The sequence below is a fragment of the Aotus nancymaae genome, unplaced genomic scaffold (assembly GCF_030222135.1).
Source record: "Aotus nancymaae isolate 86718 unplaced genomic scaffold, 86718_ANA_hifiasm-v0.15.2.pri h1tg000007l, whole genome shotgun sequence".
NCBI classification, from domain to species: Eukaryota; Metazoa; Chordata; class Mammalia; order Primates; family Aotidae; genus Aotus; species Aotus nancymaae.
The window spans coordinates 57,902,660-57,930,267 of NW_026988418.1; the positions used below are offsets into that span (position 1 = coordinate 57,902,660).

General features: G+C 42.4%; 1 protein-coding gene across 1 annotated transcript in view; it reads left to right on the top strand.

Moving 5' to 3' along the window:
• The first annotated feature begins 20,965 nt into the window (after positions 1-20,965).
• The window catches only part of VTCN1 (V-set domain containing T cell activation inhibitor 1), an 87,150-nt gene continuing 80,507 nt past the window's right edge, over positions 20,966-27,608 (top strand). The window contains exon 1 of the mRNA XM_012458816.2: positions 20,966-21,035. The gene's annotated coding sequence lies outside the window, so the exon portion shown is untranslated. The remainder of the gene's footprint in view (positions 21,036-27,608) is intronic.

Consider the following 27,608-nt stretch of genomic DNA (forward strand, 5'->3'; position numbering starts at 1 on the left):
CTTTTTCTTTCTGGGTCCACATTTTCTCTGCCTGTCTTATGGGATTTCTAGCAAGATCAAGTTTAATTACTATGTAAGAGCACCTTGGACAAGTAGACTGGACATGTGGGTCATGGTGGTTATTGGTGTGACTGGTGTTATGTTTTAGCTCCCTCTAACCATGGTCCTCCTGTGCTCTGCCAGCTGTAGAGCACTATACTCTGGACTATCAGGAAAAGATCTTGTATTCCAGTGCCCAGCCGTCCCTGTGTGAGCCACTCATTGTTCTGATCTCATCAAAAAAGAGGGAGCAGAAACAAATTGAGGAATTGAAACTTTTAGACCACACCCCCAAACACAGACCTAATAAATAACATACATTCAAGTTTTTGGGAAAAAAAATCAAATCTCATCCACGTATTTCATCAAAAACTACCCCCTGGTGGATCCAAGAGCTCTTCAGCAGGGGTGTTCGCAAACCTGAAACCAGCCATCAGAGCCACTGAAATTCTAGCCGGTGCCTGTATCAAGGAGTAAAAAGACCTTTATTCTGTGTTTAGGTTTAGTGCCTGGGGTTCTGCAGATGAAACAGAGAAAACACAGATTAGCAAGAGAAAAACATTTCTTTCATATGCATATGGAAGACGCTCACAGAAATGAAGAAACAATCCAATGGGGTGCTCATAACTGGAGGCTTTTATACCATTTTAACAAAGAAAAATAAATTTGTAAAGCAGTGAGAAAGACAAGAGTTTGAAGGTGTTATGAGCAGTAAATTGTGGAAGGTAAATACATGGAGGAAACAAATGGAATAAAAGGGATATTTTAGAAAGATTTGGTATGCTCGTTCCTCAGAGAGGTTAGATTAAGAGTCTAACCTCTCTGCCCTTCCTGGTATGAGAGAGGGAAAGAGGAATGTCCTCACAAAGGAAAATTTATGCCCTGCCTTTAGGCAAAGAGGTGGAAGATAGAGTGCTTTTTTCTGTTTGCTGTTTTATAGTTGCCTTCAGCTCAAAATAATTTTTATGCCAAACTGGCATATTTGGGGGTGGCCTATTCTCATCCCCTTCACTTGCATAATTGCAGCAACAGCATCTTCTGAGCCATTTGTACTTCTGTTATTTCCCTCTTATTGTCCTTTGGTCATTCATGCTGAGACTGAAAATTGTACAAAAGTTTTGCTGGTCGCAGTTAAGAATCTCCATCTCTCTAATCAAAGGGTCAAAACCCATCTCTACCTGTGAAGATCCTACTTGTGTGTAAAGGGATTATTTTTTAAGGCAGTAAGTAGTTTAATGAGTACAGAATCATTGATTTGGAAGTGTATGATGCCTAGCCACAAATTGACTTTCATCAGTCTTTTGTTTTGTTTTGTTTTGTTTTGTTTTGAGATGGAGTCTCACTCTGTCATCCAGGTTGGAGTGCAGTGGCATGATCTCAGCTTACTGCAACCTCTGCCTCCCAGGTTCAAGTGATTTTCCTGCCTCAGCCTCCTGAGTAGCTGAAATTACAGGTGCCTGCCACCACACCCAGATAATTTTTGTATTTTTTTAGTAGAAACAGTGTTTCGCCATGTTGGCCAGGCTGGTCTTGAACTCCTGATCTCAGGTGATCCACTGCCTCAGCCTCCCAAAGTGCTGGCATCACAGATGTGAGACACTGTGCCTGACCATCAAACATTATTAAATGCCTCCTAAACCCCGGGGCCTGTTCAATGTGCTAGAAAACAAAGATAAATCAAGCACAATCCCTGCCCTCAGGGAGCTTCTCCTCTTGGGGGTCTGAAATAGTTTGGCTGTTTCCCCACCCAAATCTCATCTTGCATTGTAGTTCTTATAATCCCCACATGTCATGGGAGGGACCAGGTGGAGATAGTTGAGTTAAGGGGGGGGGTTTCCCATCCTGTTCTTGTGATAGTAAGTTCTCACAAGATCTGATGGTTTTATAAGGGTCTTTTCTCCTTTTGCTTGGCACTTCTTCTTGCTGCCACTATGTGAAGAAAGACGGGTTTGCCTCCCCTTCTGCCATGATTGTAAGTTTCCTGAGGTCTCCCCAGGCATGCTGAACTGTGAGTCAATTAAACCTTTTTCCTTTGTAAATTACCCAGTCTCAGATATATCCTTAGAGCAGTATGAGAATGGACTAATACAGTAAATTGGTACGACAGGAGTCAGATGCTGCTAAAAGAATACCCAAAAATGTGGAAGTAACTTTGGAACTGGAAAAAGACAGAGGTTGGAACAGTTTAGAAGGCTCATAAGAAGACAAAAAAAATGTGGGAAGGTTTGGAACTTCCTAGAGACTTCTTGAATGGCTTTGAGCTGAAAGTGATATAGACAATGAAGTCCAGGCTGAGGTAGTCTCAGATGGAGATGAGGAACTTGTTGGGAACTAGAGTAAAGGTGACGCTTGCTATGCTTTAGCAAAGAGACTGACTGCATTTTTCTTCTGTCCTAGAGATCTATGGAACTTTGAACTTAAGAGAGATGATTTAGGGTATCCAGTGGAAAAAAATTCTAAGTGGCAAAGTGTTCAAGAGGAAGTGAAGCGTAAAAGTTTGGAAAATTTGCAACCTGACAATGTGACAGAAAAGGGAACTCCCTTTTCTGGGTAGAAAATTCAAGTCCACTGCAGAAATTTACAAAAGTAACAAGGAGCTGAAAGTTAATCACTGAGACAATGGGGAAAATGTCTCCAGGGCATGTCAGAGACCTTCACAGCAGCCCTTCCCATCACAGGCTGGAGGCCTAGGAGTAGAAAATGGTTTCCTGGGCTATGCCCAGGGTCTCCCTGCTCTATGCAGCCTCTGGACATGGTATCCTGAGTCCCAGCTGCTTTGGCTCCAGCCATGCCTAAAGGGGGTCAACATACAGCTCAAGTCATTGTTTCAGCAGGTGCAAGCCCCAAGCCTTTGTGGTATACACATGGCATTGGGCCTGTGGGTGCATAGAAGTCAATAACTGAGGTTTGGAAACCTCCACCTAGATTTTAGAGGATGTATAGAAACACTTGGATATCCAGGCAGCAGTTTGCTGCAGGGACAGGGCCATTGTGGAGAACCTCTGCTAGGGCAGTGTGGAAGGGAAATGTGGGGTTGGAGCCCGCACAAAGAGTCCCCACTGTGAGAAGAGGGCCATCATCCTCTAGACCTCAGAATGGTAGATCCACCAACACCTTGCACTCAATACCAGCCATGAAAGCAGCTGGGAGGGGGACTGTATCCTGCAAAACCACAGGGGTAGAGCTGCCCAAGACTGTGGGAGCCCACCTCTTCCATCAGCATGCCTTGGATGTGAGACATGGAGTCAAAGGAGATCATTTTGGAACTTTAAAGTTTAATGACTGCCCTATTGGATTTAGGACTTGCATGCAGCCTGTAGCCCCTTTTTTTGTCCAGTTCTCCCCTTTGGAATGGGTGTATTTACTCAATGCCTGTAACTCCATTGTATCTAAAAAGTAACTAACTTGCTTTTGATTTGACAGGCTCATAGGCAGAAGAGACTTGCCTTGTCTCAGATGAGACTTTGGACTTGGACTTTTGAGTTAAGGCTGGAATGAGTTAAGACCTTGGGGTACTGTTGGAAGGGCATGATTGTGTTTTGAATTGTGAGGACATGAGATTTGGGAGGGACCAGGGGCAGAATGATATGGTTTGGCTGTGTCCCCACCCAAATCTCATCTTGAATTGTAGTTCCCATAATCCCCATGTATCATGGGAGGGACAAGGTGGAGATAGTTGAATCATGGGGACAGTTTCCCCCATCCTGTTCTTGTGGTAGTGAGTCAGGTCTCATGAGATTTGATTGTTTTATAAGGGGCCTCCCCCTTCGCTTGGCTCTCATTCTTCTCACTCTTTTCACCATGTGAAGGATATGTTTGCTTCCCCTTCTGCCATAATTGTAAGTTTCCTGAGGCCTCTCCAGCCATGCTAAGCTGCAAGTCAAATAAACCTCTTTTATTTATAAATTACCCAGCCTTGAGTATGTCCTTATAGCAGTGTGAGAATGGACTAATAGAGGGTCTCAGAATCTAAACTGTAAGTGCTGTGATAGACTGAAATGTAGTATACAATGTGCATATAGGGAGGAAGGGGTCAGTTCTATCTGAGCAGAATGGGGTGGGATAGGGTAAATCAGAGAAATTGTCATAAACAAGTGATGTTCAAGGCTGAGTTTTGAAAGAATGGGTATTCAATGGGTGTTTAAGGGCCTGGGGCAATAAAAGATTGCAATGGTTCCCTTTTTTCTCCATGGTTTGTACCATTTATCCAAGGCTCAGTCATTAGTCACGTCAAAACCCCTATTTGGGAATAATCTGGTTTCTTCATTCCTTGGCTCAGCAAGAGAGCCTAAACTTCAACTTGATGAGCTTTCAATGGCAGCAGCCACCTTCTCAATTGGAAATTATTTTCTTAGCATTCCTATGATACTTTCTGAATTCCCTTCTCAAAGGATTTACCTAGTATTATAACTGCTTATGTACCTGTACTATCTGTAATGAGTTGTAAGTGTGATCAGAGCTTTGAAAGGAGAAGCTCAGTGTGATTTTTCAAGGTAAAGTAGGGAAACTGACATGGTGGGGATCCCAGGAAGGTGCACCACCCAATGGGTACATAATTCTTTTTTTTTTTTTTTTTTTTTGAGCCAGAGTTTCACTGTCTTACCCAAGCTGGAGTGCAGTGGCACAATCTTGGCTCACCACAGCCTCTGCCTCCTGGGTTCAAGAAATTCTCCTGTCTCAGCCTTTTAAGTACCTGGGATTACAGGTACATGCTACCACACCCAGCTAATTTTTGCATTTTTGGTAGAGATCGGATTTCACCATGTTGGTCAGGCTGGTCTCGAACTCCTGACCTAATGATCTAGCCACCTCAGCCTCCCAAAGTGCTGGCATGAGCTATCATGCCTAGCTACATAATTCTGTATTGTTTAAATTAACCTGGTAGCCAGGCATGGTGACACCCACATGTAGTCCCAGCTACTCAGGAGGCTGAGACAGAAGAATCGCCTGAACCCAGGAGATGAAGGTTGCAGTGAGCCGAGATCGTGCCACTGCACTCCAGCCTGGGCGACAGAGTGAGACTCCATCTAAAAAAATTAATTGATTAATTAATTAAGCTGGAAGACACTTGTCCCCAACTCCTGTCTGCCTAGTGTGTGCAATGCTCCCATATTTACCCTCTAGTTCAAAATCCTATACAATGCCTCTCTATATAAATTCACTGTACGAGAGATCAAAGCCCTAGTATCTATCTATCCTTCTCTTTTCATTTGTCTCTTTCTCTGTCTTCTACATTAAAATACCAGCTGGGCACGGTGGCTCATGCCTGTAATCCCAGCACTTTGGGAGGCTGAGACAGGCAGATCATGAGGTCAGGAGTTTGAGACCAGCCTGGCCAACATAGTGAAACCCCGTCTCTACTAAAAATACAAAAATTAGCTGCACATGATGGCACACACCTGTAGTCCCAGCTACTCAGGAGGCTGAAGCAGGGGAATCACTTGAACCTGGGAGGCAGAGGTTGTGGTGAGCTGAGATCATGCCACTGCACTCCAGCCTGGGCAGCAGAGAGAGACTCCGTCTTAAAAAATAAAATAAAATAAAATAAAACATCAATATATAGCTGAGCAAATGATCAGTCAGGTAGCAACCATATTTCCCAGCCTTTGTTATAGCTAAGAGGGGAATATGACCCAATTCTTGCTATTGGAATGTGAGCAGAAGTAATGTGAAGAACATCAGGGCCACATTCTTTATAGGTAAAAGGACTTGTTGTGCTCCACTGTCCGTTCTCTATTGTGTGGGAAAGAGCAGCAACAGCAGCAGCCACCTTAGACCACATGGATGCCACCACTGAGGGTGACAGAGCTGCCCCAGTACCTTGGGATGATCTTAGGGAACAGCATTGCCTGTCTGCTCTGGACTTCTAGACTCTCTATGAACCCTTCCCAGAGGGAGCATTCAACTTCTGTCTCACTGTATTTTGGGGTTTGCCAGAGCAGTTAAACTTATATCCTAACTCATGTATCCAGGCTCTGCCTTTTGGCCTGTCTTTAGCTTAACGGAGAACCTTTAAAGCATTTATCCACTTTGTCATAATCTGTGCATAGTTTCAGTGGGAGGTTTCTCTTGAGTGATTTTCCAGTTTAAATATTATCATGATCCCCATCTGGCTCTCATTTCTTTTAACTCATCTCCCCTCATGCTCTCTCTTACTGTACAGAAGCTCTACATATTTTGAGAACTGAAGTCACGGAGTCCTGGGTTTTCTTGGCTGGTCACAATGCTTTGGGGAGAGTGAGCTAGGAGAGAAAGGGGATGTGAATGAGATTCTAATATGAAGATGAAAGCCTTAGTTACTCAGAGTCACAGCTCTCCACTGATGTGAATGTTTTCACCGCACCTTGAGAAAGAAGGAAACTATGATCAAATAAGCTGTTATTAGAGATCCATTCAAAAAACCAATCCATTCAAAAAGCCTATGTCAGAGTTTCAGCCCCACTGGCCACCCTTCCAAGGTGACATCCACAATTCTCTGTGATAAAGTAAGAATTCGTCATAATAGCTCTGAGGCCATCTTTTCAAGATCAGAGAGTCTCTGCTTTGTCAAAGCATTTTATCTGAGGGGAAAAATGGATGGCAATGCTTATTAAAGAATACATCCTAAAGAAATACTATACAAATGTTCAAAGGTACATGTATAAGGATATTTCTTGTGGTATTGCTTGCATTGGCAAAAAGAAAACAGTGCAAACTTCCTAATAGCCATCAGGATGAGGAAGATTAGTAACATATAGTTTGTCTTATTACAGAAAGCAAAGCACCCACTTCAAAGAAGGTGTGTCTGTATCGACTGACTTGCAAAACTGCCCCCAATATAGTGTTAGCAGAATGATTCTGTTTTTGATAAAAATAGGCAATAGATATTTATGTATACATTTTCATATACCTAGAAAAATAGTCTGGAAGGATAGGCACAAATTATTAATGATTACCTCTGGGGAGTAGAATTAAGAGAGATGGAGTAGACTTTCATATTTTACTCTATGTAATTCTATATTCCTTGAATTTTTTATGATGTGGGAATTCATGATGAGGCAGAGATCATACTTATTCTGCTCACTGCTCTCTCATGCATAGAATAGAGGAGGTGATTAATAATCATAGTAACAGTTATGTAGCACCTACCATGTGCTAGGTAGGCACCTTCCTATGGACTTTACATAAGTTAATCCAATTTTCATATATATGCTATGAGATAAGTACTACTACTATCTCCAATTTAAAGATGAGGAGACAGAGCATAGAGTACGCAGTCTGCCCAACGTAACAAAGTGATGGAGATGAGATTGAATGCAGGCAGATTGGCTCCAGAAACTGATTTTAACCACTATCCTATGTCATGTTGATTAATTGATAGAATGAACAAATGAATGAATGAATAAGTGAATGATAAAAAATTAGTTTTCCAGCTAAGTCTTTCATAAGTAGAAGAATCAATAAGCCAGGAAAGCTCATTCCCAGAGCATTCTACTTAATCAAGGTATTACAATTTGTCTTTCATTGCAAGGTAATGGGCTATTTATACTTAGAGCCTTCCAAATGCTGAAAAGACATTGATGTTAACTGTTGTTGATGAGTAATCGGGAGAAGCTGAACATTTTAATTTAAACTAAGTGAAAGAATTAATTGCCAGCAAATTAAAAGTCTTCATCTGCTGTTCCTCTGCCTTCTACCTGGAACGATAACAAGGGCATCATGAGCACAGGCATGACAGCCTGGCTTTTCCTTTTCAAGCTGTCTGGTTTTCCAGCTCGTGAAGTTGTCTTCTCTGTGCTTATATCTGGTAACTTGGAAATGTAGGACAGAGTTCTGTAGTCCGGAATTCTCTCTATGCCTTAAGTGACCAATGGGACTCCTCCCTCAAGGAAAATGGCTGAAGAATAGACCATGTGGCTGGGTATGGTGGCTCACACCTGTAATCTCAGCACTTCAGGAGGCTGAGGTGGGCAGATCGTGAGGTCAAGAGATCGAGACCGTCCTGGCTAACACAGCGAAACCCTGTCTCCACTAAAAATACAGAAAATTGGCCAGGCGTGGTGGCACACACCTGTAGTCCTAGCTACTTGGAAGGCTGAGGCAGGAGAATCACTTGAACCCAGGAGGCGGAGGTTGCAGTGAGCTGAGATCACGCCACTGCACTCCAGCCTGGATGACAGAGCGAGACTACATCTCAAAAAAAAAAAAAAAAAAAAAAAAATAGACCATGCTCTTGGAGCAGAGGAACTAGTTTTTATCTTATTAGTATTCTCAGCATCTGGCAGTACCTGGCATATAGTAGGAGCTTTACATTGCATACAATTGTTATGGGTTTAGAGAAAGGAGTAAGAAAAATAAAGCATAGGCTGGGTGCGGTGGCTCATGTCTGTAATCTCAGCACTTGGGAGGCTGAGGTGGACAGATCACTTGAGGTCAGGTGTTTGAGACCAGCCTAGCCCACATGTTGAAACGCCGTCTTTACTAAAAATACAAAAAAATTAGCCAGGTGTGGTGATGCATGCCTGTAATCCCAGCTGCTCAAGAGGCTGAAGCAGGAGAATCGCTTGAACCCGAGAGGTGGAGGTCGCAGTGAGCTGAGTTCACACCAGTGTACGCCGGTCTGGGCAACAGAGCGAGACTCCATCTCTAAAAAATAATAAAGGGGCCGGGCGTGGTGGCTCAAGCCTGTAATCCCAGCACTTTGGGAGGCCGAGGCGGGTGGATCACGAGGTCAAGAGATCGAGACCATCCTGGTCAACATGGTGAAACCCCGTCTCTACTAATACAAAAAAAAATTAGCTGGGCACGGTGGCGCGTGCCTGTAATCCCAGCTACTCAGGAGGCTGAGGCAGGAGAATTGCCTGAACCCAGGAGGCGGAGATTGCGGTGAGCCGGGATCGCGCCATTGCGCTCCAGCCTGGGTATCAAGAGCGAAACTCCGTCTCAAAAAAAAAAAATAATAATAATAATAAAGGAAGAAAAAGGAAAATAAAGCATACTCCTTGGTTAAAATAGTGTTTTCTAAGTATAAAAATAGCATTCATTTAGCACCTACTATGTGCAAAACACTGTATGAGATAAAAGTGAATACAAAATGTTCCCAGTCTGTAGCTTATACTAGAGTCTGAGAGATATATGTGCATACGTCAGCCCTGTTAATTTAGGATAGGAGAATTTTATAAATTTGCAGTAGCCCTCTCTCTCAATCTTTTTTTTTTTTTTTTTTTTTTGAGACAGAGTCTTGTTCTGTCGCCCAGACTTGAGTGAAGTGGCAACCTCTCTCTCCCAGGTTCAAGTGATTCTTCTGCCTCCGTCTCCTGAGTAGCTGGGATACAGGTGTCTGCCACCACACCTCCTCATTCACCCACCTCGGCCTCCGAGAGTGCTGGGATTACAGGCGTGAGCCATGGTGCCCGGCCTCTGAGCCACCATGCCCAGCCTCAATAATCTTTTTATGTTTAGGGTTAAACAGGCTCTTAGAATCTATCCTGGTAACCTAACCATATAGTCTCGATGGTTTGGGCAAATGCATTCTGATTTCCTACCAATAGATGAACTTTTGAAACGCTCTTTCTGGACACACTAAACAACTGAATAATGTTTTCCCTTTTCCTCACTTGGTCCCGTTGACCTTGCAAATGGCTCTTGGTCCTGTGACTTCTGTCCTGGAAATATGGAAGAAATTACAATTAGACATGCCACTTGCTAAATTACACTTGAGACTGCACAATAGTGGCATTTCTTACAAAGTAAGAAAACCCAAAAACGAAACCATACAATAATAAAGCATTTAAGATAATTTTGGAAATTTTCTTCCTGAGACTTGTTGCCATTATGTTCTATTCATCTGTTCAAAGGCAATATACTTCTCACGCAGTTCACCTGAAACCTATGCTGTTGTTCTCATTTTCCCAGAAGTCATAAACTCACAAGGTTGGAAGAGCCCCTGGTGATCATCTGGTTAAATGCCCTCGTTTCCCCTACAAAAACAATGAAATTGCTGTAGTTTTATCTTTGTCATAAATTTGATATGCCACAAATATTCTGAATGCTTCCCGTGGGTTACAAATGTAGCCTATTGCATTCTATATTGAACCAGCTTTGTTTATAAAATTGCAGGAAGAATTAATACATAGTATCTCTTTGGATAATACAGGACAAAAAACAACATCAGAATCAATTTTATAAAGTGAAGTATTCTGGAAATAAAAGATAACAGACTCAAAATTTAAAATTAAAACTCTGTGTGCAGAAAGAAGAAATAGGAGAAGCACTCCTATTATTATTATTTAAATTCAGGAGGAATGAATGACTTACCCAGTGGCTTAACTCCCAGGCTCCTTGGAGGCACACTTAATCTCGCATTTAACTTGTTTAGAAACTAGCTTAGTAACTTGAGCAAATAGAAGCCTCTTTCTCTGTAGTTAGAGATATCTTTGTCCAATAACTTGTTCATTTGGTTTTTTTCATGACTGGGAATTATTTATGACACAGGAAAGCTGCGAGCAGGGGCAGCTGGTAGCACAAAGGGTTGTTTTGGGGGATATTTCATGATACAGAAGGATTACAGATACTTTTATCTAAAAAGGGTGAGCGGAGTCTTCATCGGGTGATGGAGAAGATGAGGAAATAGAGGAAAGTGGCAGAAAAGCAAACCTCTTATATACAGAAAGAAAACTGAAAATCCAGAATAGCATCTGGATCACATGTATTAATTTACTCTTCAACCAGATCAGTTCCACTTTCATCTAAATTACCTATTGAGATTCCTTGTAACATTTTGTTTTTAAAGAGTTATACTAAGGGATATTCAAAACGGCTTAAAAGCCATTGAACTGTTTCAATTCCCCCGATTTAAATCAATTAAACAGATGTTAATTAAGCACCTGCTACACTTTGTGAAGTATCCTGGTTTCTAGGGATATAAAAATGAATGACACACTTTCTGCTCTTTAGAAGTTTATCATCTTGTGGGAAAAACAGACTCATTAATCATCACAACAGAGATGATAAGAGCTATGGGAACACAGATGAAGGAACAATTAATTCAGCCTGAGAGAGCCAAATAAAGATATAAACAGGCAACATTTGAGTTGGGCCTTTAAATATGTTGGAAGTCTGTCAGGTGGACAAATAGGATAAGAGCACTCAAGGGGAACTATGGCTGGCACGCCTGAGGTTCAGTGCTTGTGAGGGTGGTGGGTCTGCTGGAGATGTTTGGGAGGGGGTGCTGGGGGTTGGCTCAGTGAGCACCATACCATGTTAAGTGGTCACTAGCTGCCAATGTACTGTTTTAAGAAGAGGGATGAAAGGATTAGATCTATGCTCTAAATATGTAACCTTGGAAACAACATGGCAGATAAAAGATGGGGGAGAGCCCCCTTGGGAGGCTTTAAAAGAGTCTAAGTAGAAGAGGATGGGAGCCTGGACTCTGTACATCTGGATGGGAAAGAACAGATGCAAGAAATATTTGGAGGTAGAATTGGTTGTATGGGGTGATAAACTGAGTGTGACAGATAAGAAAGAATAGCCAAAAGGACCCGTAGAATTCTTTCTAGGGAAGGGTGTGGGTAAATATTGGTCTTATTATTCTGTCTGCAAAAAACAGAAACTCAGCTTGGGCAAAATGATAAATATATTATCCTCAGAATCTAAATTTAGGTTAAGAAAACAAATTGGAGATGCAGCTGGGCATCTAGAACGAGAGAACAAATGCAATCTCAATTCATTCTTCCTCTTGCCTGCCCTCTCTCCTACTCAAAACCCTCGTTTCTGCTTCTTTCTATTCGTTTCCCTCCCATCTCTGCTTTTTTTAAAAAGAAAAAAAAAAGCTCTGTTGAAGTATTATTGAATTAAAATGACAAAATAAACTGTGCATATTTAAAGTGTACAATTTTATAAGTTCTGAAATATGCACACACCTATGAAATTGTCATTATATCCATAATCTCCTCTATGTCTCTTTGCAATTTCTCCCTCCCACCTCGCTTCACCTCTCCTCTCCTCCCTTTCCAGCAGTGACTGATCTGATTTCCATCATTATGAATTAGTTTCCATTTTTGAGGGTTTTATGTAAATGGCATCATCTAGTAGATATCTGTTTTTGTATGATTTCACTCAGATTGATTCATGCTGTTCTGTGTATCTGTAGTTCATTCCTTTTCATTGCTGAGTAGTATTCTATCATCTCTGCTTTGTTCTCCGTATTGGTTTATTCTTTCTCTGCTCCATGACTATTTCATGCAGAAAAAGCTGGCTCATGGAAGTTCCTAGGTTTACATTTTATGATTACCGCCACCAAGAACTGCTTGATTATCTTTCTGGTCTCAAGTTCAGAAATTCCTGGAAAGGTTTTTGATTGGCTCTCTGTTCGGTCAGAGCCTCAACCCTGGACCAGATATCTATGGCTGGACAGGCAAGGCTACATGGAGAACATGGCAAAAACATGAGAATCATCTGGATGTTTCCAGCCTTCAGATCACACAGGAACACCCTTCTGACCTTTTTCCTGGCCCCACTCCTCAGATTCACACTGAAATTATGAAAAGCAAATATTCCTGTGGAAGGCTTCAGTTTAGTATTATTTTCATTTCCCAAATTTCTCTGTCCTTTAGGATATATTTCTGTTTTGGCTGATAGCTCAGTGATTTACACCGTTTCAAATAGTCTGCTATTTGACAGATCAGTAAAACAGAATCAAAATTTCAGAACTAGGTTCAAATACATACAGGGATTTATGATAGAGCTGGAATCTCAAATCAGTGAGGAAAATAATAGACTATTCAATATATCGTGTTGGAACAACTCCAGATCCATTTGGAAAAAATAAAGTTGAATTTATGCCTGATGCATTATACCAGGATCCATTCCAAATGAATCAAATATTATACATAATAAGTAAGTCCTAAAAGGAACATTCCTGTATAAATTCAGAGCAGGCAAGACCTTTCTGTGAGAGATAAAATCTAGAAGGCATAAAGGAAAATATTTTAAAAATTAAATTTCATAAAAATCAAAATCTTCGCTTGGCTAAAACTACTTGAGCAATGTCAAAAGACAAATGGGAGCAAGTTGTTTGCAACTCATTTCACAGACAAGGTTTAATGTTCTTAATATTTTAAGCACTCCTACGGGCCAATAATAAAAGACCAATTACCAAAAGAAAATTGGGCAAAGAATATAAAGAGACAGTTCAAAGAAAAAAGAAATACATCGAGCTTTTGAATATATGAATGTCAAACTTATATTACTCAAACTACAATGAGATACCATTTTTACTATCAAATTAGTAAAACTGAAGAGTAATAATGCACGCTGTCATCATGGAGAAGGAAAAAATTAGTTATTCAATGCAATAAATACTGGTTACTGTAGCAAGAAATTTGACAGGAACCTAAATGTCCACCAATAGGGGATTTATTAAATATATTCTGGTATATCCATATAATGGAATATTGTGTAGTTGTATTAATATAAAGGGAACGAGGGTGCTTTTTATGAACTGATATTGAAAGATTGCCAAGATGAATTATAAAGTGGAAAAACATAAGATGCAGAAGAATATGCATAGTTTTCTAATTTGTTTGAAAGGAAGAGATTGAATTGTAAATTTGTATTTGCTTTTATATGAATGTAAAATCTCTAGAAGAATTCAAGGAAAACGTTGAGAGTTTACTGGTTTGCAGAGATGAAGTGGGATCTGCATCTGGTATGCAGGACAGGGGTGAAAAAAGAAATGTATGTATATAAGTTTATTTAATTTTGAATCATATAAACATTGTATCTACTTTTAAAATTAAATAATTAAAAAAAATTATTCTTTGTCTTAAATCAAATTAAGCCCCCATTTTTTTCCTAAGCTTTGGTTCAAGATAAGCTAAACTTCTAGATTTACCTTAGATCAGCACACCAGTATGTTTTCTTTAGGATTTAGCTTCATGATTTTGGCTTAAGTCCCTGACCCTACATATCTATGTCACACCAATACACACATTGACATGCACAGTGCATCGAGCACTGTACGTAGGCATGCATAGACACTCGTTGAGAATCATGCATATATAAAACTCAATAACAGAGCAGAGCGAGTAGACATCTGCATAGAGGATGTGAAAGGAAAATAAATATTGGGACCCCCAAATCACTAAGCTAAAGAGAAAAGTCAAGCTGGGAACTGCTTAGGGCAAACCTGCCTTCCATTCAATTCAAAGTCATCCCTCTGCTCACTGAGATAAATGCATAGCTGATTGCTTCCTTTGGAAAGGCTGATCAGAAACTCAAAAGGATAAACCTTCGTCTTCATCTACCTATAATCAGGAAGCCCCCTCCCTACTTGTCCTGCCTTTCCATACTGAATCACCAAGCATCGTACATACATTGATTGATGTATCATGTCTTCCTAAAATGTATAAAACCAAGCTGTGCCCCAACCACCAGGGGCACATATTGTCAGGACCTCCTGAGGCTGTGTCACAGGTGCATACCCTTAACTTTGGCAAAATTAACTTCCTAAATTGACTGAGACCTGTCTCAGTTATTAAGGGTTCACAAGGAAGAAGGTAGGGTCTGAATAAGTGCAATTTCGAAGGTAGCTGGAGGGAGAAAGAGAAAATGAATAGGGGGAATGGAAGATAGAATCAACAGAAACAGAATATAGTTCTTTCATGTCTCTTGCTGCAAATGCTACGTGTGCCTGTAAGGAGACCATTGTCTCTGATTTAGCAGGAGACCCCAGAGCTGAATCATGCATCCTACAGCGTCATGGGTGCCGATCCAAGAGGTCTGAGCTGGCCCCACTTCTGTGACTCCTTGTATTTTCTTTAATTTAGGGCATGGACAGCAGAGCTCTGAGGACAGCCAAGAGCTCTCTGGGCACGTCAAGGCCCATTAAAAGTTCCCTACTTGCTTTCATTCCTGATGGTGAGAAGGGAGACCGGTAGAGAATGCCTACTCAGTGTTCTCATTTAGGGAAGTGACAGAATGTCTGTGTCACTGTGCCAGATTCAAATGGAGCCCTTCCTCCGAGGGAAGGGTTGCTGGCTTTAAGGCCTCTGGGACTCAAATCTGCATTTTTGGCTCAGGTACAGGGTGTGTCTTCTGGAAGCCTCCAGTTCATTTCCTGAGACTCCTTCTGTGTTAGCCTGTTTTGTATTGCTCTAAAGGAACACCTGAGAATGGATAATTCATAAAGAAAAGAGGTTTATGGCTAGGCACGGTGGCTCACGCCTGTAATTCCAGCACTTTGGGAGGCCCAGGTGAGCGGATCACAAGGTCAAGAGATAGACACCATCCTGGCCAACATGGTGAAACCCTATCTCTACTAAAAAATACAAAAATTAGCTGGGAGTGGTAGCGTGCGCCTGTAGTCCCACCTACTTGGGGGGCTAAGGCAGGAGAATTGCTTGAACCCGGGAGGCGGAGACTGAAGTGAGCTGAGATTGCGCCACTGCACTCCAGCCTGGTGCCTGGCAACACAGCAAGACTCTGTCTCAAAAAAAGAAAAAAAAGAAAAAAAAAGAAAAGAGGTTTATTTGGCTCACAGTTCTGCAGGCTGTACAAGCATAGCATTGGCATTGGCTCAGCTTCTGGTGGGGCCTCAGGAAGGTTTCCTCACGGCAGAAGGCAAAGTGGGAGCAGGTACATCACATGGCAAGAGAGGCAGGAGGCCCCAGACTCTTTTTAACAACCGGATCTCATGACCTAGTAGAGTAACAACTCCCTCATTACTGTGAGGACGGCACCAAGCCATTCATGAGGGATCTGCCGCCGTGACCCAAACACCTCCCACTAGGCCCCACCTGTAACATGGAAATCACATTTCAACATGAGACTTGCAGGGAACAAACATCCAGACTATATCAACTCCCTTATGTCATCACTGGAAAATGTTCTCAGGCAAGGGCTCCACATGCGCTACAGTTTGATCTCTGTCCTGCTCTGGAAGGCTTCCAGCTCCGAGTGTTAGGCTCTTCAGAACAGACCTCTTAGGAGAATAAACAGAATGATGGACAATTGCTAATATTTGTTGAACACTTACTATATACTAAGTAACTTACATACATCATTCAATTTAACATTCAGAATTGCTTTATACATTTTATGTACTTGTCATCATAATAGGCTTATTATGGTTACATAAACGATACACTTACATACTTGTGAACACAATAGGTTCATTGCCCAATGCGTAGCAAGTCAATATGCCAAGATGCCGGATTGCAGCAAAGAGGTTTAATTGTAGGGCTGCTGACTGAGGAGACAGAAGGAAACCTCAACTTCATCCCCCTGAGGAGTCTGGGATTAGGGTTTTTAAGGGTTTTGGACTGGGCCAAAGTGTGGAGATTGATGATTGGTTGAAGAGTACAGGGTGACGTCATGAGCAGGAAGATAAAGAAACTGTATTCCAATGCTGATTGGGTTCCTCTGTCTGGGTCTTCAAACTGGTTGGCATCAGCTGTTCAACCAGAATTCAGGATCTGCTTAAGCAATTCTTTTTTTTTCTTGAGACAAAGTCTCACTCTGTCGCCCAGGCTGGAGTGCAGTGACACGATCTCGGCTCACCGCAACCTCGGCCTCCTAGATTCAGGCAATTCTCCTGCCTCAGCCTCCTGAGTAGCTGGAATTACAGGCATGTGCCACTATGCCCAGGTAATTTTTTGTATTTTTAGCAGAGACGAGGTTTCACCATGTTGGTCAGGCTGGTCTTGAACTCCTGACCTCATGATCCACCCGCCGCGGCCTCCCAAAGTGCTGGGATTATAGGCGTGAGCCACCGCGCCTGGTCTGCTTGAGTAATTCTTAAACAAAAGCTATATGATTCTAATGTGAGATATTTTATCTATCTTAAACAAAAGCCTTATGATGCTAACACTAGAAACCCTATCTATAGGAACAACGGGAATGCAAGTGGTCAGTATCTAGTGCTCCCTGAATTTTGGTTGCAAAAAAGTGAAAGTTCAGCCTGATTAGTGCTTAATTATAACTATATTTCTGTCCAGAATTAACTGTTTCTGTCCTCTTGTTAGCCCTGTGAGGACAGCTTCATGCTGTTATCATCCCATCTTACAGATGAAGAAACTGCAGCTTAAAAGTTGACCAACTTGGCCATGTTTGCAAAGTTGGTGAGAAGGGAACCAGTATCTAAACTCAGACCTGTACGATTCCCGCACAATGCTTCACCCCAGAACACGCACGAGAAAACATGTTGCAAGCTCGGGTTCTACGTGCATTACTTCTTGTAATAGCTGTTGCTGTTCATAGCTAGCAGTTGTTGAGTACTTATGATGTGCTGCACATTTTACATATATCGTCTCAACTAACCTTAACACTAACCCTTTGAATATATTACTGCCCATATAAGGTGTTTTTGTTTGTTTGTTTTCTCAGAGTAACACAGCTGATAAGTTTTGAACCCTGGCAATCTGACATCTGCTCTTCTCACCACTACAGTATACTGTCTTCCCAAAGACTTAAAGATTCATGAAAAATATATGATGAGGTGTTACTACTTCTAAAGAGAAAAAGATGGAATTGCGACATTCCCATTCTGTGTGAGCTCAGAACTTTATGCTTGTGCAGATCCACTTTGAGTGAGACACAGTGTAAGTGCCACAAATTTTGTCCAAGCACCTTTCTAACTCCACCCTGGTTTTGTGTTTCAGTGTTCTATGCCCTTTTTATGAAGACCATGAATGATCAGGGAGCCAACACAATTGTTCATTTAACACTGCTCTCCTTTCCTCCTCCCCCAAAAACTTCATTTGTTCGTCAAACAGGCGGATATGTCTTTTTCCCATGGAATTTTCTTCTGCCTTCTCTCTCATGAAGGGGTGCTTATCTGCAGACCTACCCTCAACTCAACTGTGCATGGGTAAACCAACCCCCACTCTGCCAGGAAATCACATTAATTGTCCTCTGGAAAAGATTCTGTTTGTTCCTCTACAACACAAAAATGCATTTTAGGCATGTATACAAATTCCACATGCCCACAAAATTACTCCTGAGTTGTACTTTAAGATTGAGAGAGGCCAAGCTCAGTGGCTCACGCCTGTAATCCCAGCACTTTAGGAGGCTGAGGCGGGCAGATCACAAGGTCAGGAGTTTGAGACCAGCCTGGCCAACATGGTGAAAGCTCACCTCTACTAAAAATACAAAAATTAGCCAGGCATGGTGGGCACCTGTAATCCCAGCTACTCGGGAGGCTGAGGCAGGAGAATCACTTGAACCCAGGTAGCAGAGATTGCAGTGAGCCAAGATTGTGCCACTGCACTCCAGCCTGGGTGACAGAGTGAGACTCTTAAAAAAAAAAATATTAAGCTGGACATGGTGGTGCATGCCTCTAGTTCCAGCTACTTGGGGAGGTTGGGGCAGGAGGGTCGCTTGAGCCTACTCCTGGGCTGCAGTGCTGTGTGCTGATCAGGTGCCTGCATTAGGTTCATCATCATTATAGTGACTTTCCAAGGAATGGGAGACCATCTGGTTGCCTAAGGAGGGGTGAACTAGCCCAGTTTAAAAACGGAGTAATTCAAAACTCCTGTGCTGATCAATAGTGGAATCACACCTGTAAATAGCCATTGTACTCTTGCCTGGGCAACAGAGCAAGACCCCATCTCAATAAATAAATAGGATACTTTAAATTTTTATTTTGATATATTTAGGCTCATTTATAGCATCTTTTTCTTGGGAAAAAAATCCACACTCCCAGCTATAAAGCCGTAGACACAGCTCCCCCAGCCCAGCAGTGGGGACAGGCTTGCAGTGGTGAAGACAGTTTATGGGCAGGGATCGGGGTAGGTGGTCAAACCCACTCCATACACCCAAGCTTTGCATCTGCCTAAGAGAAGGCAAAATTGTTGCAAACTGGTGAACAAGGAAAAGTTACCTTGAAGAGTGAAGTTTTCAGTGTAAACTCTCCCCCTTGCTATATTTAAATTATATTACAAACTGAATATTTGCAAAGGGCTGCTTGTCTTTGCATTCATTTTGAATCCTGTTTTGTGACCATGATTGAGGACTCAAAGGTTTTTTTTTGTCCTTTGTCATGCTTAGTGAATGGTTTTATGTTCCTTGATTATGATAAATTTGTTTTTGAAATTCATTGCAAGATCTAAATTGATCATTATCACAAATGGCTGTCGGTGTTTTAGCAGAAATGAATGAACAAAATTTTTTGAATTACTATTTTGTGAGTTTCATTTTTAACTACTGGGAGAGAAAAAACACAGAATGATAAAGTATATTTTGAACCAAACATGAGCTCAAGCATTCATTCAACAAACATTTATTGAGTACCAATAATTGGGCTAAGTGCTTTGGAGTATAAAAAGACGAATAAGTCACATTTCCTGAACTCATGGAACATGAATTTGAGGAAATAAGACGGATAAATAAATAACTCTACTAAAGGTAAAGTGAATAAATGCCTTAAGAGATGACAGAGCTCTTTGGGCATCAAAGTGGGGGTCAGGACCACGTTCAGCTGAGAATTTTCCAGAAAAATTGGCACATAAACTGATTCTTGTTAGAAAGGGAGGGCTTAAAAAGTGATCAAGCAGGACCCCGAGGGGAGAGAATGGAAAAAGTACTGATGGTTTTAGAAAGGAAAATGACATGAGTTAGCTGCCTGGCTCAGAAAGACAATAGATACTAACTTGGTGGCTATTGCAGTGATTCAAATAAAGCTGAGAGCCAGGTAAGAGACCGCAAATGTGAACGGAACGCACAGATCTGAGAAATGCTTCAGAAGCAGAAACAACAAACTTTGGGGATCCTTTGGAAATGAGAGGTGGAAACACAGATCTGGCAATCAGTGAAGGTAATGACTAAAATCTAAAAATAGTGGTTCTCAAGCTTATCGAGCATAAGAATTACCTGGAGAGCTTATTTAATGGCAAGGTTCAGGTTCCACTCTGTGGAGAGAAAGATTCTGTCAGATTCAGTGTTGAGCCCAGGAATCTGTTTTTGTTGTTATCGTTGCTTTTTTTTTTTTTTTTTTCCAAAAGACAGGGTTTCTCCATGTTGGCCAGGCTGGTCTTAAACTCCCGATCTCGAGTGATCCACCCGTCTCAGCCTCCTAAAGTGCTGGGATTACAGGCATGAGCCACCCCGCCCAGCCAGGAATCTGTATTTTTAAGCAGCATCCCAGAAGATGTGGATGCAGGTGCTGGGCTATCCACACTTTGAAAAACACTGCAATGGAAGCAGAGCTTACCCAGAGTGCCTAGGAAGAACAAAAGGCTCCTGAGAACAGCCTTTGTGAACCACCTACATTCAGGAGGTGGGAGGAGGACGGGAATCTGCATACTGAAGCTCCTGCTGTGTGCCCCCCGGCTTTTCTATGTCCTGAGATAGCAAGGCCTTGACTTCTTGGAGCCTCCCTTCTAACGTAAAATATTATACACAATAGACAAACACATAAATATATAAGTTATTTTTTTTCTGAAACAGAGTCACTGTGTTGCCCAGACTGGAGTGCAGTGGCACTATCTCAGCTCACTGCAGCCTCCGCCTCCTGGGTTCAAGCAATTTTCTGCCTCAGCCTCCCGAGTATCTGGGATTACAGGTGTGCACCACCACACCCGGCTAATTTTTTCTTTTTTTTCTTTTTAGTAGAGATGGGGTTTCACCATCTTGGCCAGGCTGGTCTTGATGCACCCACCTCAGCCTCCCAAAGTGCTGAGATTACAGGTGCGAGCCACCATGCCTGGCCATAATATGGTTTTAAACAGTGCCATGGAGAAAATAAAGCAGAATAAAAGCTTGAGAGAGATGGGGCATGGGAACGTTGGGGAGGCGGGAAGGAGAGTGAGGGTGGAAGAGCACTTTTTGATTGAACAAGAAGCCTCTCTCAGGCAGTGACATTTGAGTAGCAACCTGAGAAGAGGCGGCCATAGAAGATCTGGAGGAAGAGCATTCCAGGCAGAGGAATGAGATGTGTAATGATTCTAAGTTGAGAAACAGCTGGTTGTGTCTGGGGAACGGCTGCAGGGCCAGGCCGGGTCCAGCAAGGCTGCAGCAGGGTGAGTACTGGGGAAGGGAGCAGGAGAGGAAGGCAGAGGAGTCAGCAGGAGCTGGGGCAGGGAAGGAGGCCTTTTGGCTGTGGCCTTGTCAGTCATGATAAAGGTCTTGGAGTTTATTCTTAGGTGTGTTGGGGACCTCACGGAGAGCTCTGAGGAGAGTCACATGATCTGACTTGCCTTTTAAAGGACCAGTTTGTTTACTGTGGACTGTAGAAAGTAAGTGTGGAGTGAAAGGCCCACCAGCCAGCAGGCCAGTGAGCTGGTGCCCAGAGGAGATCACAGTGGCTGGGCCATGGATGGGAGCAGGGCAGATGGTCAGAGGTGGGCAGTCCTGACAGAGGTTTTGAAAGGCAGAAAAACACAACTGCTGATGGATTCGCTGTGGTATGTGAGAAAAATGTCTCCATTTCTGGGGTTTTGGTAGAAGGAACAATTGAACATTTAAGAGATAAAGATGATGGAATGGAATGGAAGCAAAGGGGAAAAAAAGAGGACTTCAGAGCCTTGTATGTCTTGACGTTGCCGATGCCTTGCACCATGATGCGCGTGGCAAGCTCTTAACAAATATGTTTTGAACGAACGAATGTTTGGATGACTCAGTGTTGCATTTAAGCTAAGGAGGCAAGGAATGGAAAAAGCCATTAGATGGTATAATTAAGACACTGTTGAGGGTCAGGGTGGACCGTGATGTTACTAACCAGATGAGGGACATGGAGGAAGCTGCAGTTTTGGGGCAAGAAGGTAACAGTTTACAGAGGTGACGAGGAAGATGGACAGAGGAGAATAGGCCTTGGCAGGGCGGAGCTGACGCCAATGAGGGACAGGAGTTTGAACCCAGAGTGGTAACCAGACCAGTTGAATAATGTCTGATACCTAGAAGCATCACCATAATTAAGAGCTAAATGATTCTTCACACTCTCCTATGGGGACATGTGTGTATGTATAGATGAGTGTGCTTATACATCTCTGGATCCATGAGAGTGGTGTTTGTTAAGAGGAAAAGGTGTTTGTATCTCAGGAAATGTATCTTTGTCCTAGCAAATTGCAGAAGAACTTCCTCCCATGTTCCCCTTTCCTTCCTTCCCTTTTTTCTTCCATTTTTTCACCTGATTTTAATACTGTCCATGTTGATTACATGTTAAAGTGATACTATTTTGAACATATTGGGTAAAGTCATATATAATTAAAATTAATTTCACATTTCTTGTAAGGTATTTAATGTGGCCACTAGGAAATGTAAAGCCACAGATGTTGTTTTCCATGGGTCAGTGCTACCGAGGAGACTCACTCCCAGCAGCAATGTTCTTGCCATGTTGGTCAGGCTGCATAAAGACCTTCAATCAGTGAGCTAAGACACTCCCTTGAAAAGAGGTTCTAATTTAACTATCCTGGTAATTGAGAAGGAAATAAAGGATTTCCGACCAATGTCATACTTTAACAAGGCCCTAGGACAAATGGGAGTGGACGTCCTGTTTCCAAGCTGAAGTGATAAAGTGTGTTTCAAAAGAGCCTGAGGCTACTTTCTAACCAATAAGTCAGTGGACGGCCCTTTGTGTAAGTGTTTCTAAGCATAGGTAAACTTTGGGTTTTCTTTCATCTGTGAAACTATTTTGAACTATTTTGGTCAGAAAATAGGGTTGCAAAAGGCTTGCCCCATTCCAGGCAATAACATCCATTATCACTTAACAGAGAGAATCTCGGAGAAGTAGTTCACATGCATAACATTTTATCTTTTCTAGACTGGCCCATTAAATTAGTTTTAAGTACCTCATAAAATAAGGCCATATTCCAAGTTTTGTTCCTATAAGATTATCTTTCAATAAAATATCATAAAGATCTTTTCTCTTGACACAACTACCTACCATTTTAATACAATTTCCTGAATTTCAGAAAATTGCCATTTCTGAGTAATCACTTTTAATTGGTCAAACAATCTATTCTAGCAAACTTATAACAGCAAAACTAATACCACATTGGACTAGTACTGCACCTGTTTTTAAAGATATTATCGAGGCTGGGCATGGTGGCTCACGCCTGTAATGCCAGCACTTTGGGAGGCCAAGGCGGACAGATCACTTGAGGTCAGGAGTTCAAGACCAGCCTGACCAACATGGAGAAACCCTGTCTCTACTAAAAATACAAAATTAGCCAGCTGTGGTGAAACATGCCTGTAATCCCAGCTACTCGGGAGACTGAGGCAGGAGAATTGCTTGAACCCGAGAGGTGGAGGATACAGTGAGCCAAGATCACGCCATTGCGCTCTATCTAGCCTGGGCAACAAGAACAAAACTCCATCTCAAAATATAATAATAATAAAATAAACAGACAAATAAAGATATTATATGTACAAGTTTTTGTATGCACCTGCTTCAATTCTGAGTGGTGTATACAAAGGAGTGGAATTGCTAGATCATACGGTAATTTTATGTTTAACTTAATGAGGATCCACCAATCAACTGGGCACCTTTTACGACATTCTGTCTGAAGACTTTCTTGAACTGTCCTTTACATTCCACCCGTTATCCCTCCTTCTATTCCCATTGTTTCCAATTTACACATCTCTCCTAGCACTTGAACTTGAGTTTAATAACCTTGTATTACCTGCCTCCTATCAGTAGTTTGTAAACCCCTTAATAGCTCACAGGCTGTATTTTCCTTTGTATTGTTTAGTTCAACTCCATTTATCTTTGATGTAGTAAGTCCTCAATAAATCTTTTTTTTTTTTTTTTTTTTTTTTTGAGACGGAGTTCCGCTCTTGATACCCAGGCTGGAGCGCAATGGCGCGATCTCGGCTCACCGCAATCTCCGCCTCCTGGGTTCAGGCAATTCTCCTGCCTCAGCCTCCTGAGTAGCTGGGATTACAGGCACGCGCTACCGTGCCCAGCTAATTTTTTGTATTAGTAGAGACGGGGTTTCACCATGTTGACCAGGATGGTCTCGATCTCTTGACCTCGTGATCCACCCGCCTCGGCCTCCCAAAGTGCTGGGATTACAGGCTTGAGCCACCGCGCCCGGCCCTCAATAAATCTTTACTGGACAAAATAACACAAAGGCTGTTCTGGGTGCAGAAAAGACTCAGCTTCAAACAGGATGACTTTTCATTTGGGGAACCAAGAACTTGAGATGTTATGAAGTGGTAATTGCTGTTTTTATCTGTAATTGCTGGGACTATGCTGGCTCACCAAGGTTGCTATTATATTTATTTAGGCAAGAAAGAGAGGGCGTATGTGTGGAGAAGGGGAGGCTGTATTTGGTATGCTACAGCTTTTTGACAGTAAGCTACATTTACAAAATCTGTCTACCAGCCAAGTGACCTCAACCAATGTGGGAAGAACTCAGAACTTCAACTTTGCACAAGCCTGAGTTGCTGGGCTCCTGGCTGATATGTAGATATCTGAAAATGCTGCATTTTACAAGCCATGGTTCTGCCTAGAGAGGCTAAAATTTTTGGTAATCCTGCAAAAATCACAAGGGTTTTAATTAAATTGCTTTCAACAGAGCATTTTACTTAATGGGTCATAGGACAAAATGTTGAATTAACACAAAGCGTTTCCTAATAGAGTGAAAACAAGTGGGAGGTGGCCTCTCGTGAGCTTCCTGGAACTGGAACTGCCAATCAGAGGTGTTGGCATGAGGGCTCCCTGGAGGAATCCCTTTTTTTTTTTTTTTTTTTTTTGTGCCTCTGAGTCAGCATACAAAATTAAATGCTGAAGAAAGGTTGACTTTCCAAGTGTGTCATTGCTGAGGATCAGACAGAGAAGTTAAAGCATCGCTTCTGCTTGCTAAGGACCTATCATTTAGCTGTAGAGGTTGAAAGGGACACAAAAGATCATAATAAATGTAGGTAGCATGTAAGAAAACTGAAGGAATGATATAAACGATTGGTATTAGGGGCATTAGTTGGGATGGAAGTTGAGGGGTGAGTGCTCGCTGTAGCCTTGGGTGGAAAGAGAGATGTCTCTTGAGCACATCTTCGAATTGTGGAGAAGTTCATTAAGACAGGCAGAGAGTGCTGTGTGCCAAAGGAGAGCATGTGAAGGTTAAGGGCCATGGAGCAATCTAGTTTGAATGGAGGAGGACATTCAGATGTGCGGATGCAAGAATAGCATGGGTAAATTGGGAACCAGATCGAAACGAGCATTGAAAATAAAAATAAGTTTAGACAAGGCTGGGTGTAGCAGCTCATACCTGTAATTCCAGCACTTTGGGAAGCCAAGGCAGGCGGATCATCCATGGTCAGGAGGTCAAGACTAGCCTAGCCAACATGGGGAAACCTTGTCTCTACTAAAAATACAAAAATTAGCTGGGCCTGGTGGCATGTGCCTATAATACCAGCTACTCGGGAGGCTGAGGCAGGAGAATTGCTTGAATCCAGATGCAGAGGTTGCAGCGAGCCAAGATCGTGCCACTGCACTCTAGCCTGGGTGACAGGGCTAGACTTTGTCTCAAATAAATAAATAAATAAAAAGTTTAGACAGACTTTCTCCTGTAAGGAGTGAGATGCTGTTTAGGTTTCTGAATGGGAGAATGACACATTGACAGTTATACTTACAGCAAAATAATCTAACAAGTTTTGTGGGACTGGCCTAACTCGAGAAAAGAATGGAAAGAGAAATAAGAGCCTGTTGAAATAGTTCAGCCAAGAACAGAGAGCTCGAACAGAGTGGTGGGAATAGGGATATAAAGAAGGATGTGAGTGGGAGATAGACCCAAACAGTAAAGTTGGGGTGTCTTTAGTTTTAGGTAGTTATTTTAAATACATGAGTTTTATTTTTAATGTGTCTGTTCCTACTTCATTTTCTCCCGACACTGCTCTGTTGGACATCAGAACCCCTGAGCTGACCAGCACACAGTCATGTGACTGCTCTCATTCAAAGCTTTGATTCTAACCTCAAGTGGGTCCCGAGTGCTGCCTGGCAGTCTGAGCACATTTCTCTAGTGGATTCACTGGAGTGTGAGCTCTGCGTGGACAGGGATCTCTGTGCTATCCCAGGTGCCTGGCACACGGCACGTGCAGTGAACGGGGATGGCGAGGCGTTTCATACTCTCGCCTCTTTCCTCAGACCTCTACTACTTGTTTCACTGTGAAAATAGAATTAATCTGAAGAGAACATCCACACACTCCCATGACAAGGTCAACCAGCCCACGTGCAACCTTATCCACAGGGCCCCTTCCCACTCATCACGAGCAGCTTGTCCCAGCTGCTGTCTAAGCCTAACCCTCCCAGCTGTGCAGTACGTGCCACCCTTCCTGCTGTTTGACTCTGTTTGACTCCTCTCTCTCCTGCATGATCAGTTTTGCTTCTCAGTGGAGATGGAGATGTTCTGGAGGAATCCCTGATGTAGAAAAGCAAAGAGGTCCTCTGATATGTGTCTGAGGCAGGATTCTAGAAACTTGCACAGACCTGTCCGCAGGGGCGCCTTGAGGTGAGTTGCAGGCACCCACAGCACCTGCTAAAGGAGTTTACACAGTTTTCACAGTGCGTGCATAATTTTACACCTGAAAATCAGTAGGTGTTCAATAAATTGTCCCTGAAGAATGAGTATCTCCCATCTTCAGTTGTCCCTCCCTTGACTCCACATTCCTTCTACTGCCATCCCATTTATCTGCACCCTTTTGTGGCAAAATCCGAGAGACCATCGTTTATACACTCACTGTTTTCTCCTCCTGTCCTCTTAGTCTCTCTTGCTCTCACTGGATTGGACTTCCATCTTTACTCCTCTACTGAAACTCCCCCTTTGAGATCACCAGTGACCTCCATTTTACCAAATCCAGTTCTTAGATCTCATCTGACTTGACCTTTCAAGCACCATTTGATGAGTGAATCACCTCTTCCTCCCTTTTCCTCACTGGCCCCTTCTCAGTTGAATCTGCTGCCTCCTACTCAGCTCTCTAATCTCTTAATGCTGGAATCGCCCAGCTTCTGCCCCCAGACATCTCCTTTTTATTGGCCTCTCCATCTTTATGTCCTATCTGAGTGCTGGCGACTCTCAAGTGTACATCCGGGCCCTGAAATCAAGACTCATGTACTCAACATCTCCTCTTGGATTTTCAATAGACATTTCTCTCTTCTTTTAAATTTCAGGTGCATACAATCATAATCTTTGGTTGATGACACACTTGTTTTTTGTCACTACTTGGCTGTCTTTCTAAATTTTATTTATTTATTGTTTTAAATAATACAATATATGCCTGTGAACCCACATCCCAATACAGAAAATAGAACATTGACACAAGGCCCACAAGGCACCACGTGATCTCACTCTCTGGGTCCTCATCTGCTACCATTCTCCTTGCTGTTCCTTTGGTGTAGTCTTTGATGTTGCTAGTCCAGCTGTCTAGAACACTCTTTCCCGAGATACCTTCATGTCTTTCTCCTTCATTTTATTTGCGTTGCTACTTGCCAGTGAAGCCTCCTTAGCATCATCATTAAAAGTGACATGCTTGCTTAGCTCCTGATACAGTGTGGCTGTGTCCACCCCCAGATCTCATCTTGAATTGTAGTGCCCATAATTCTCATACTTCCCATGTGTCATGGGAGGGACTTAGTGGGAGGTAACTGAATGATGGGG